Here is a 12361-nt window from a genome sequence, read left to right as displayed (position 1 = left end):
AGCTAGGATCTGGAACCAACTTCCAAGAGAAGTGGTGCTGGCTCCTACCCTGGAGGTCTTTAAGAGGAGGCTAGATGTACACCTTGCTGGGGTTGTCTGACCCCAGTACTCTTTCCTGCCATGGCAGGGGGTCAGACTAGATGATCTACTCAGGTCCCTTCTGATCCTAGAAACTATGAAACTATGAAACTGAGAGCTGGCTTGGTCACCCAGCTTCAGAGGGGGTTATTGAGCCCTAGCAGGGTCCCCCAAACCCTGCCCCTAGTGCAGAAAGGGGATTCCCACCCCTGTTACCAGACTTAATATTAGACTTTAGGGTGGGGGTAACCCCTCCCCCCAGCCTGGCACCAGATCCCCAGTGCTGCCCGGTGCAAGGGGGGAGTAAGCCCGCAGTGGGAGCTTGACTCTACCTCCCTGGATCTGGGAGCCAGGAGCCAACCTGGAGTTCCCCAGCCACACCCCATCCTCAGCCTTCAGGACAGGAGAACCCCCTCTCCCCGCGATGTGAATCATTTGGAAAGAGTCCAGCACAGCACAAGAAAAATGTTTAGGGGCCTGGAAGGCAAGTCTTATGAGGAAAAGCTACCAGAACTAATGCTATTTAATCTGGAGAAGAGAAGACTGAGGGGGAGATTTGATAACAGTCTTCAAATACCTGAAGGGCAATTCCAAAGAGGATGGAGATGAATTTTTCTCTGTGACTGTAGGGGACAAGACTTAGAGCAAGGGTCCCAACTTGTACAGGAGAGATGAGGAGGAACATTCTGACTATGAATGTAGTCAAGCATTGGAATAAGCTACCTAGAAACATTGTGGACTCCATCCTTAGAAACTTGCAAGAGTATCTTAGACAGACACTTGGCTGGGATGGTATAGTTAGAAACGATCCTTCCTTGAGTAAGGGGCTGGACAGTTATAAAGCATCCTGGGATGCTGGGGGACTGTGAGTTAATTTGAATCAGCCAGTTAGATTTACAACAGCAGCTTCACACTTCCCAGCTTCCAGTGGCTCTTAGGATATTTTTTCCAGTTGATAATCAATGTTGATAATCAGTGTAGTGACTCTCTGGCTCCTCCTCGTATCTTCCAAACATGATCTCTCTGTACCAGTTCAAGAACAGATGTAATGCTAGAATCAATTATGTTAGCTCAATGCAATGCACAAGTTCCCTTCCAGAAAAATAATTCTCAGGAGACCAAATATACTGACTCCCCAACCAATTCCTGGCACTAGAACCTGGAATGATACAGAAGTATATCTGGAGATATTTTAGGTTCTCCTTTCACATAGAGTGGGAACCAAGATAAATTTCAGTTAAATTAATGGATCACTGTTGCAAAACCATTGAAAGATGAATACTGCTCTTGGTTTCCATATTAAAAGTTATCTTAAACTTCCACAGTTATGTCTCTAAACAGTCTTTCAATCCATGGTTTTATATCTAAAGTAATTTTACTAAAGGGCAGCAAGGTTACAGGCAATATATTCAAAGTTCTTTTCCTAATATGAACATGCTTCAGTAATTTTCTTGAATCATACTCTACAGCTCAACTGTCATAACGGAAATAAAGCACTATATAAACCATATTTTAGCTTCTTCATGTTAGGTAAAATTAAGATTAAAGTTTGAAATCTTCCAAGGTAATACAAATTCATTGGTAATTATATTAACATGCAGGCTAAGTTAAAGAACTTCTCTATCAAAAAGTTTCTCCCCCACAAGAAAAATCTTCCCATCAAATAAAGCATATACCACCTAAGCAGAGATGAATCTAAGAATTTTTCAGAAACACTGTCACAACTAGATATTGATGGGCGAGGGAGGGGATTTCATTTGATTGGCAATGGTAATTGAAAAAAAACAGTATGATTCAATACTGAACTTGCAAAATATATGAGAAATTTCATTTAGATATTGCTACTGATAAAATCCTTCTGAGTGGCAACATCACTTCTCTAAATAATTAGATCTACTTATAAGCTAAAAGGAAAACTTGGCTCATCATAATATGTTTGAATAAATATTGGATGGACATACAGCAATTGCTTATGATTTATGCATGATGCAATTTACCATGGGGTAAGTTGCTACAGTAAATCTGTGAATGGTTTATAACGTGTCTAGCAGAAAACCAAGTGACAATATGGATGTACTACTACTTACAATATCTGTTATTTAGCTCTAACTATTGAGTCCAGTCTTGAGTTCTTCACACAAAAAAAGAGAGGATACTGAGGCCCGCTAAGCCACCCCCATGTGTGTGGTTGGATTTGAGTAATCCCAGTTGTGAGCTAGAAAGTCCCAAGATAGGGATTCTGTGAGAAATTGATAGAGTTTAAAACTCTCAACCTTACAAAAACTGATTCAAGTTTGGTGAGCTTTCTTCCACAAAAGATGAAGGAAATCACTTCCAGGATGAAATGCAAGACTCTCATCTCTAACTGTCCCACAAATTCCCCACTGAATCAAATCTGAAAAATATAAATGAAAGACAGTAGAAAGGAAAAATGTTGTCTTTCTCTCTCTTCACATTCATAATGGTGTATATAATTGGGATAGGCACATTACTTCTCAAGCCAAAAGTCCCAAATAAGTTATTTGTATTAAGCTGCAATGTGATCTATCCAGGCTTTACTGAAAAACTATTTTGGCATATTTTAGTTTATTAAAGTTTTAGATTATTTTTCAGGACCCTACATGTTAATTATGTTTTTATAAAGCTTATCTGGATCAGGTTCTCATCCTTTCTCAAGTTGAGGTTGGAATTAATTAATGAGTATGGCATAGACAGTTTTTGGCCCTATGAACAGAACCATACAGAAACTAGAGATATGCACAAAAACTCAGACTTATTATTTTTTATTAGGCGTTGATACTGTGATAGAGTTGTCAGTTATTGGTTGTGCTTAGCACTGTACAAATAAAGAACAAAAGTTGGCCCTCTGTTCCAAAAAGCTTGCAATATAAATGAAAAGACAATAGAATTAAGGTGCAAAGTTAAGGCATACATGTATATACAGAAAAATGTGACACTACTGGGTAGCGGGTACCAAAAACCTTCACTGAAAAAATAGTTTACAACAGCTTTTATGAATTGAAAACTATCACAGACTTGAGAAGATAGACATCACAAGACCTTTCATAGCTACCAACTAACAGAAAATACTGGGCCCATAAGGAAGCAGAGGTCTAGTTGACACTACCTCTGTACAAAACCCAGGGACACAAACAAGAGGCATGCCCATCCAAGTCATGCATTCAGAACTGCTCTCAGGCTTGGGTGTACTTACTGGCATGTTCTCATGACCACCCTAAAGCAGTCACATTAACTAATTTCTTGGTTTCGTTAGGTGTGGAGTGGTAGCAAGTATGTGTTTGGAGGGGAGGGGAGGGGAGGAAGGGGCAAAGAGGTACAAATTTTTAACTGGAAATATAGATAAGCCCTAAGATTCTCTCAAAAAAAAGCTCTCATGTCTACCCATTTAGATCATGGGATCTCCTAGTTTAGGAGTTGTCAACCGGACATGCGTACCCCTAGGGGTACTTGGAAATGTCATTCATAGGAGGTACGCATGGGTGGGTGAGGACAATGTGTGCCCCAGGGCACGGCAGCATCATCTCTCCCAATGCATTCCCATACATCACCTCTTACCTGGGGGAGGGGTGCACTGGGCACTGCTGACATCATGCAGTACACTGCAGTGCCTCTGGGCCCCCTGCCCCAGCTTGCTCTCCCAACTGGCCACTGGGCCACCACCCTCAGCCAATAACCAAAGTCAAGGAGGTGCCGCAGCCACCCCCTGCCTGCAGAGGTGTGAGGGCAGTGAGGTGCAAAGTGTCTGAATGGCAGGGGGGGAGTATGTTTCTGTGCCTGCTCCCAGGAACAGAACGGGGGGGGCAGGGCGAGGGCAGTGAAACCCCTCTGTGGACAGACATGGGGTGAGGGAGCTAGCACATGGCGGTCACTGCCACCACCCACCACCCTGCTCCACCACCCACCACTGCCTCCCAAGAGTAGGACCGGGGGGTGCGGGCACAGGTGCTGCCCAGCTAGCCAGATGTTGGGGGGCTCACATGTGGTGGCCATCACCACCACCATCACCCACCGCCCTGTGCCACTGCTGTGCACCACTTTTCCACAGCTGGTCACAAGTGTGGCTCTGTGGGCTGCTGATGGGCAGCTTGTGACTGGCTGGGCACAAGGCCCATTAGCAGCCTGAAGAGCTGCATGTGCGACCAGCCATTGGAAAGCAGGGTGCTGTGGTGGCGTGGGGTGGTGGGCAGCAGCACAGGGCAGTGGATGGTGGCACTGGGTGCTGGGTGGTAGCCGCCCCATGTGAGCCCCCCCACCGCCCGCTCCAATCAGCCTGCCACCACCAGAAGGGGTACAATTCTTTAAAAAGGTTGAAAACCCCTGTCCTGGTTTCTAATATTGGTACTGATGTGAGACTGACTCTTGTCCCTAAGCTATATGCTAGAATATTTTAAGTGGAGAAAATTTTGGGAAGAGTTGAAAGATACTGATAATAGGTAACATTTTAAAAATATAGCTTCTCTTTGAAATTGCTAAGATGTTCTGAATGGTAGAATTCCATAGGTAGGGTTGAGACACAAAGTTAGGTATAAAAGTAAGTGATGTCAACCATGCATAAATTCACTTATAATGTTCAAACTTTACACACACATATATAGGCACAAACACACGCTACATGCAAAATATATTAAAAATATTCATTCAGATTGCAAAGGCAAACATCTAAATAGTTGAGATACAGTCTTTAGTTTAAGAATTGAATGTACTACTTTTAGCAGAAGAATCATGTCTCATTCAGTGGATGGTGTTGGCTGAATTAACAGTCATTCAATATTTTTTTTCTCCTTGTTGTTTAGTTTGTAGCCTTGCATTTCTTTATTGCACCATAATCAAACACTGCTCTGAAACCTGAATAATTAAGTTCCTCATGGGTTATCACACTTATATATATAATTATTCCATCTTTGTACTTCACAAATATTAATTTATTTTCCTAACACACTTGTGAGGTGGCTGAATATTATCTCCATTTTATAGATAGAAGACTGAGGCACAGAGAGACTAAGGTTGAAGAGTCATCTAATTTTAGCACCTTAAATGAAGACATATGACCTGATTTTTCAGAGTATTTAAGATTTTGTATGTCCAAAACACTTCCATTCCTAATTTCTTCCCTACCCCAAACCCAGCTGTCATCTCCTTGTCATAGTTTCATAGTTAGTAGGGTCAGAAGAGACCTCAGCAGATCATCAAGTCCAGCACCCTGCCATGGCAGGAAAATTGTCTATTCCCTATTCTCCAAAAATTACTTCTTATCCCTATATGCCCCATGTCAATGTCAAACAAGTTCTAATTTTATCATCCAAGCTCCTCATGTCCAATTCCTCCACTGGCTCCCAGCCCCATTCTTTCTTCAGAGGCTCCAAATCAATCTGTCTTAACTGTGACCAGATACATGCTGCCCTGACAGCTACTCAGGTGATCACAGAATTGTACGATCATAGGAAAGTAGGGCTGAAAGGGAATTCATGTGGTTCTCTAGGGGTTTCATGTGGCCCCTTGCTCAAGGAAGGACCACCTCTGACTACACCTTCCCAGCCAAGTGTCTGTCTAACATACTCTTAAAAACTTCCAAGGATGGAGTCCACAATTTCTCTAGGTAGCCTGTTCCAATGCTTGACTACATTCATAATCAGAAGGTTCCTCCTCATCTCCCATACAGATTTCCCCTGCTACAGTTTGGGGCCATCACTCCAAGTCCTGTCTGCTGCAGTCACAAAGAAAAGCTCATCTCTATCCTCTTTGTAATTGCCCTTCCAGTATTTGAAGACTGTTATCAAATATCCCCCTCGGTCTTCTGTTTTCTAAAGTAAATAGTTTTTGCAGCCTTTCCTCATAAGGAGGGAGCTATGGAATTTACAATTGCATGACTTTCATGGAAAACATGAAATTGGGTTGTCTCCACAAAAAACAGAAGGCTCCATGAAAAATGGTGGGTTCATTTAAAATATATATTACTGGCAATCAATGAAAAGGGCAAGAAACCCTGAAGTCTTGGAGCATGGGGGAGTAGGGGGGAAGGGGAATGGGGGAGGAAGTGGGGGAGGAACAGGGAGGAAGGAAAGGGGGAGGGGTGAAGCACAGCTGCTTGGGAGGCAGCAAGCAGCTTCACCAGGGCCCCAGGCTTTAGAAGGCAGCCGGAAGGCTGCACCCCCATCTGCAGAGCCCCAGCCTATTTTATTGCACATGTGCATACTTAATAACATGTGAATTAATGGCTTCCCTGGGCTTAATCAGGTTAATTAAGCTGTGGTTTTGGGCTATGCAGAAATCAGCAGGGAGAAGAGGGACTGCTGGGGCTTTTCAGCCAATCAGAGGCATGGGGGTGGCTCGACACAGCCCACAAAAATGGCACCTGACTCCAGGTTCTGCCTGCAAAATTGGCCAGCCACCTCCTCAAGTTAGGTAGACCCCTACTCATAAGACTTGTCTCCAAAATCCCTAACCATTTTCCTCACTTTGTGCTGGACTCTTTCCAAATTGTTCACATCCTTCTTTACATGTGGGGCCCAAACTAGACACAGTATTCCTGGTGAGGTTTCCCCAGTGCTGAAAAGAATGGAAGAATTAATTCCTTTGACTTGCAAATGACATCTCTGGTAACATAACCAAGCATGTTGTTGACTTCTTTTTTTTTTGCAACAAGAGCACATCGTTGGCTCATATTCATCTTATGGTCTCCTAGATGATAGAGAAATATGGCTAGAAAGGACCTCAAGAGATCATCTAGTGAAACCTGCGACTTTGGTGTTACTAGCATCACATTCTAATCACCTGACCTAAATGGCCTTTACTGTAACTCTCAAGCCCTTCTCAGCTCTGCTATAGTGTTATTCCCCAGTCTGTTTTTGTGTGTGTAATTATTCCCCCTGAAATTCAAAACATTGCACTTGGCCTTGTTGAATCTCATCTGATTGACTGCAGACTAATTCTCCCGTCTATCCAAGTCATTCTGGATCCTAGCTGTAGCCTCCAGACTGTCTGCAATTCCACCCAATTTGGTGTCATCTGTAAATGTGTTAAATAAGCACTCAATCCCATTTTCTAAATTATCAATGAAGGTATTAAACAATACAAGACCCAGGACAGACCCCTGGGGAACCCCACCTTATACATCCTCCCAACTGGACATTGTTGGTGATCTAACCGGTTATTTATCTACCTTACAGTACTTGCATCTAATCTGTATTTCTTTAGCGTGTTAATGAGAATGTCATGAAAGACAGTGCCAAAAGTCTTGCAATGTATATTACATCCATTATTCTTCCCCAAACTGCAGCACCTATCATTCTTCAGGTAGACCAGAAAATGCAGATCCTCTTTCTTAAAGATGGGCACCATATCTGCCCCTTTTTAGTCATCTATGACCTCACCTGACCCATGAGTCCTCAAAGAGAACAGCTGAAATACCTAAGTTAATTCTTTCAGTACTCTAAGGTGCATCCCATGTGGCCCTGCAAATGTGAAAGCATCGAGCTTCTCTAAGTAATTCTAAACCTGTCCTTCTATCATTCCAGGCTGTCTCCTTCCCTGCCTTTGCTGCCAAATGTACTCATCATCTGGTAGCAGACTCTATTTCTGAAGGATAAAGTCAAAAAGGCATGAAATAGTTCATCCTTTTCTGCATTGTCCAAAATTTGATTGTCTTCTGTATTACAAAAAGGATCTATGTTTTTTCTCGTCTACCTCTTACTGTTGACGTATTTATAGAATCCCTTTTTATTGCCTTTTATGTCTCTTGCCACCTGCATATCAAATCATGCCTCCCAATTTTCTCCCTGCATGCTCATACAATACTCTTGAACGCTTCCATAGTATGATGAAGTTTGTATTTCTTATAGGATTCCTTTTTGAGTTTCAAGTCCTTGAAGAGACTGCTATATAGCCAGGCTAGTCTCCCATGGCACTTCCTACTGTACTGTCACATTGGTATAGCTTGCTCCTGTGCACTTAAAGGGGCCTCCTTAAAATACAGCCAGGTCTCCTGGACTCCTATTCCCCTCAGACTTGCCTCCTAGGTGATCATACCTACAAGCTCCCTGAGATTAAGTCTGCATTTCTGATGTCCAGTGTCCTTATTTTGCTGCTCTCCTGCCTTCCTCCCCTTAACATCTTGAACTCTATCATCTCATGGTCCTTGTCACCTGAGTTACTTTCCACCTTTACATTTTCAACAAATTCCTCCCTGCCTGTGAACAGTAAATCAAAAAGAACTGCCCACTCTAGTTAGCCTCCCTATCATTTGTATCAAAAAGTCATTCCTAACACAGCTCAAGAATTTGCTGGACTTCCTGTGCACTGCTATGTTTCCCTCTCAGCATGTGTCCTGATAACTGAAGTCCCCCATGAGAACTGATCCTGAGGTTTGTAAGCTTCCATCTATTGTTTAAAAAAGATGTCCACCACGAAATCCCCCTTATTGCTTTCCCTTCTGATCTTTACCTAGAGGCTTTCAATAGGCCTACTTGCTGCTTTGTACTGAACCTCTGACTGCGAGCACACGCGTGCACGCACACACACACACACACACACACACGGCAACACCGCCTCCTTTTTTCTTCTGCCTATCCTTTCTGAACAAAGAATACCCATCCATGACTGTACTCCAGTCATGTGAGCTATCCCACCATGTCTTTATAATACCAATTATATCATAATTCTGTGCTTGTACTAGGACCTCCAATACTTCCTCTTTTCCTCCCCACACTTCTCAGATTAGGAAATATTTCAAGTATTTGACTGACTGTCCTCTCCTCTCCCTGAGAACATTGATAAGGGTTCTGTTATTACTTTCCCTTACTAAATTTTTATTCATATCCCCAGACTCTTTACTTATCTCTGGGATTTTGTCTCCATCCCCCAGTGAACCTATCTGATTTCAGTATCCTTGATCCAAATCAATTGATTCCCAGTACCTGTACCCATTTGCCTTACAAACTCAGAGTCTCCTCTATCTTGACAACAACTTTTAATTTCTTTGATCAGAGAGTTCTAACCTGCCATCCCCAACCTCTTCACAAATAAATGCCACTTTCTTCTATTCAGCTGTCAGATACAGAACCTTTGTCTTAGTCTCAGCCTTCTTGCCTCACCAGCCCCAATTTCCAACCCTGCCCCCTCCAGTCCTAGACTCGCCAGACCCCATGTTCCAATCAATTCTTTTCCTTTTCTTGGTGTATGTATTGACCACTTTTCATTCAACTCAGAAGGCTTCCTTCTCCTGGCCTGAGGTCCATAGATGCGTAACCCAGAGTTCAGCTCAGAGAGTCTTTCTGCTCTCAGTTCTAATGCATGGCCCAGAGATTTTGGGAATCACAATTATAAGAAAACTTCTTTTTTGTTCCTTTAGCCAAGGTGTACTGGGATTGTGTAGTCTACTCAATACTAGGAGGTATGAGAGATGCTAAGTGAGAATGGCATATTTGGAGTTTTATTTCTAAAACAGATGAAGTGTCTACTGTGCATGCAGCAGCTGTAATTTTTGAAAGATTATAGCTTGGCTATATTGGGATACAAGATCCTCAATAATCAGATCCATGATGCAATGGCTGCCTCTTTGCCAAATTTCAAGTTTCTGCTCTGAAATATGGAAGTGCTAGGATTATTCAAACAAAAGACTGCCATTTTTTTCATGGGCAAAACAATGTATTTTTTCCTAGCTTATTTCTAGGAAACTGCTAAAATATTTTAGGTGGAATTCTTCCTTTTCCATCCTCCCACTGTGAAAAACACCATGAGCAGACACCCAACATATACAATGTACTAGTGTTATAATCAAATGAAAACAAGATTTTATCACAAAACCCAAAGAGAAAGTGATTTTATTAGTTCCATCTATTATTTTACAAAGCAAAACAACATCAGAGAATAGGAAGGAGAACCACACAACAATTATCTTTTTTGTTAACCATATAATGTTTTTTGTAAGAGACTTGCACATCATAGCACATGATAAGAAGCTTAAGCGGTGTTTTGTTTTAGTATAGGTCCTTCTATGACAATCTATGTAACATTTAGACATCACAAAAATATTACTGAATTAAAGCTATAAACAACACTGTGAGGCAATAAACAGTGATCCCTCATTTACAGAGGAAGTTATTAATTCACTGTGTTACCCATCTAGGCTGCCTGTAGAAGTAAGAACCACAAGATCTTACTTCCCTATAGGCAAACAGACAGACAGGTGAACCACTTAAATTTCAGGGGGGGGAAAAAAGATCAGTTAAGTAATAGACATTTTAGATGGAGTAGCTGATGTCAATCTGCAGACTTTTTAAAGGTATATTTCCAGGAAATAAAATAAAAAAGTTACTCCTCATCTTTAAAGGAACCTCTGAAATTCTCGATCCATTTCTCACTATTTTTTCTACCAATAACCCATTACATCTTTTCACAGGAAAGAAGAATTAGTCTTCAATATCTTTTTCTATCTGAAGATCTTCATGCAGTTTACAAACATCCGTTAAGCTCCCCATGTTTTCTTACATTTAATAGGTATTATGGTATATATTTATAAGATTCCTGTAGTAACCTGAGACCTAGGAAGAATAAGGGATAATGTCCAAATTCATAAAAAAGGAATAAAAGTTAGTAATAAACCTAACAATCCCACTCAGTTCTCTTCTTACTTAGCTTACTTAGTATCCTTAGTATCTTTCCCCTTAAAGACTGACCTGTAAAAGCCTTCTGTCAGAAATCTCTTTATCCATTTTTAAGAGGGAGATAGCAATTCCTGATTGATTGTGATATATGTTATATTTTTAGGACCAAATTTTGCACTGATTTACACCCTATGAAATTCCAAAGGGCCTAATTCTAGTCTACACTAAGACTCATTTATTACACTCAGGTTGCATAAAGGACCCTTTAAATGAATGCAGAAGTAATTTACTCCTATCACAAGGCCCCTTTATCTTCCAAAAGGCCTCAGTGGGTGCATCAACATGAGATATTTTACTCGAGATTAGTGCAAATTAGTGTGTAGTAAGAATCACTGTATACACATGCAGACACTTACTGTGCAGATCTTTGCTCTAATCAAAAGTAAATTTACTACCTGTATATACAAGTAGCAAATTCACTTGTGATTTGTTACTGCATATTAAGGCATGTGTAGACAGCCAACCAGGAGCAAATTTGCTCCCTGTCAAGTGGACAGCAAGGGGTGGTATATTGTTCCCTGTCCCCAGGAGCTGCATGTTGCTGGGGTGTGCTTCTGTGGTGGAGCCTGGGTAGAGACAATATGCCCCTGCCCTGGCAGCAGGGAGCTCCCAGCTCCCTCTTCCTGATCGTAATCAAAGATCAGGGTCTGGGAGCTTGTTCCCAGCCCCTGATCCATGAGCGCGGAGCTGGGCCTGGGAACAGGCTGGTAGCTTGTTCCCAACCCCCAGTTGTGGAGCTGGGGCTAGGAACAAGCTCCATGCACTGCTTCACAACTGCAATCGCAGAGCAGGGTCTGGGAGCTCCCTGTATGGGGAGAGTTCCCCGCCCAGCCTGGAGCTGGCTGGGACCTGCCCCTGACCAGGGAAGTCTGCACAGAAAGCTTGGAGGTGGCACGGCTTTACAAACACTCATGATGCTCTGGCCAGGTGCCAGATGACTGGAAGAACACCAACGTGGCCCCATCTTTAAAAAAGGGAAGAGGGAGGACCTGGGCAACTATAGACCCATTAGTCTTACTTCAATCCTGGGGAAACTCTTTGAGAAGATTATCAAGGAGCACATCTGTGATGGGCCAGCAGCAGGGATGATGATCAAGGGCAACCAGCACGGTTCCATTTGGGGCAGGTCCTGTCAGACCAACCTGATTGCTTTCTATGATCAGGTCACAAAAGCACTGGACGTAGGTGTCACAGTGGATGTAGTCTTTCTGGATGTCAGCAAGGCCTTTGACACTGTCTCCCACCCCATTCTCATTAAAACAACTAGGTGACTGTGGCATTGATGCCTACACAGTGAGATGGATTACAAATTGGCTGAAGGGTCGTATGCAGAAGGTAGTGGTGGGCAGATCTTTTTTGACCTGGAGGGAAGTGGGCAGTGGAGTCCCCCAGAGCTCAGTCCTTGGGCCCTCACTGTTCAATTTCTTTACTAGTGACTTGGACGAAGGGGTGAAAAAGAGCCTGCTGAAATTTGCTGATGATACCAAGATTTGGGTGAGTTAGGCATGCTAGTAGGGAAGGACAGATTACAGCATGACCTGGAGAGGTTACTGGGGCAGGCTAACAAAAATAGGATGGGTTTCAATACTGACAAGTGCAGG

The 12361-nt window shown here is 42.6% G+C and overlaps 1 protein-coding gene across 1 annotated transcript in view; it reads right to left on the bottom strand.

Moving 5' to 3' along the window:
• The window catches only part of LOC109297528 (contactin-associated protein-like 4), a 582246-nt gene that overhangs the window by 511534 nt on the left and 58351 nt on the right, over positions 1-12361 (bottom strand). The gene's annotated exons all lie outside the window — the stretch shown is intronic.

The sequence above is a fragment of the Gavialis gangeticus genome, unplaced genomic scaffold, assembly GCF_001723915.1.
Source record: "Gavialis gangeticus isolate Ggan-Ray unplaced genomic scaffold, GavGan_comp1, whole genome shotgun sequence".
Taxonomy (NCBI): domain Eukaryota; kingdom Metazoa; phylum Chordata; order Crocodylia; family Gavialidae; genus Gavialis; species Gavialis gangeticus.
This window is presented reverse-complemented; position numbering and strand designations above follow the sequence as displayed.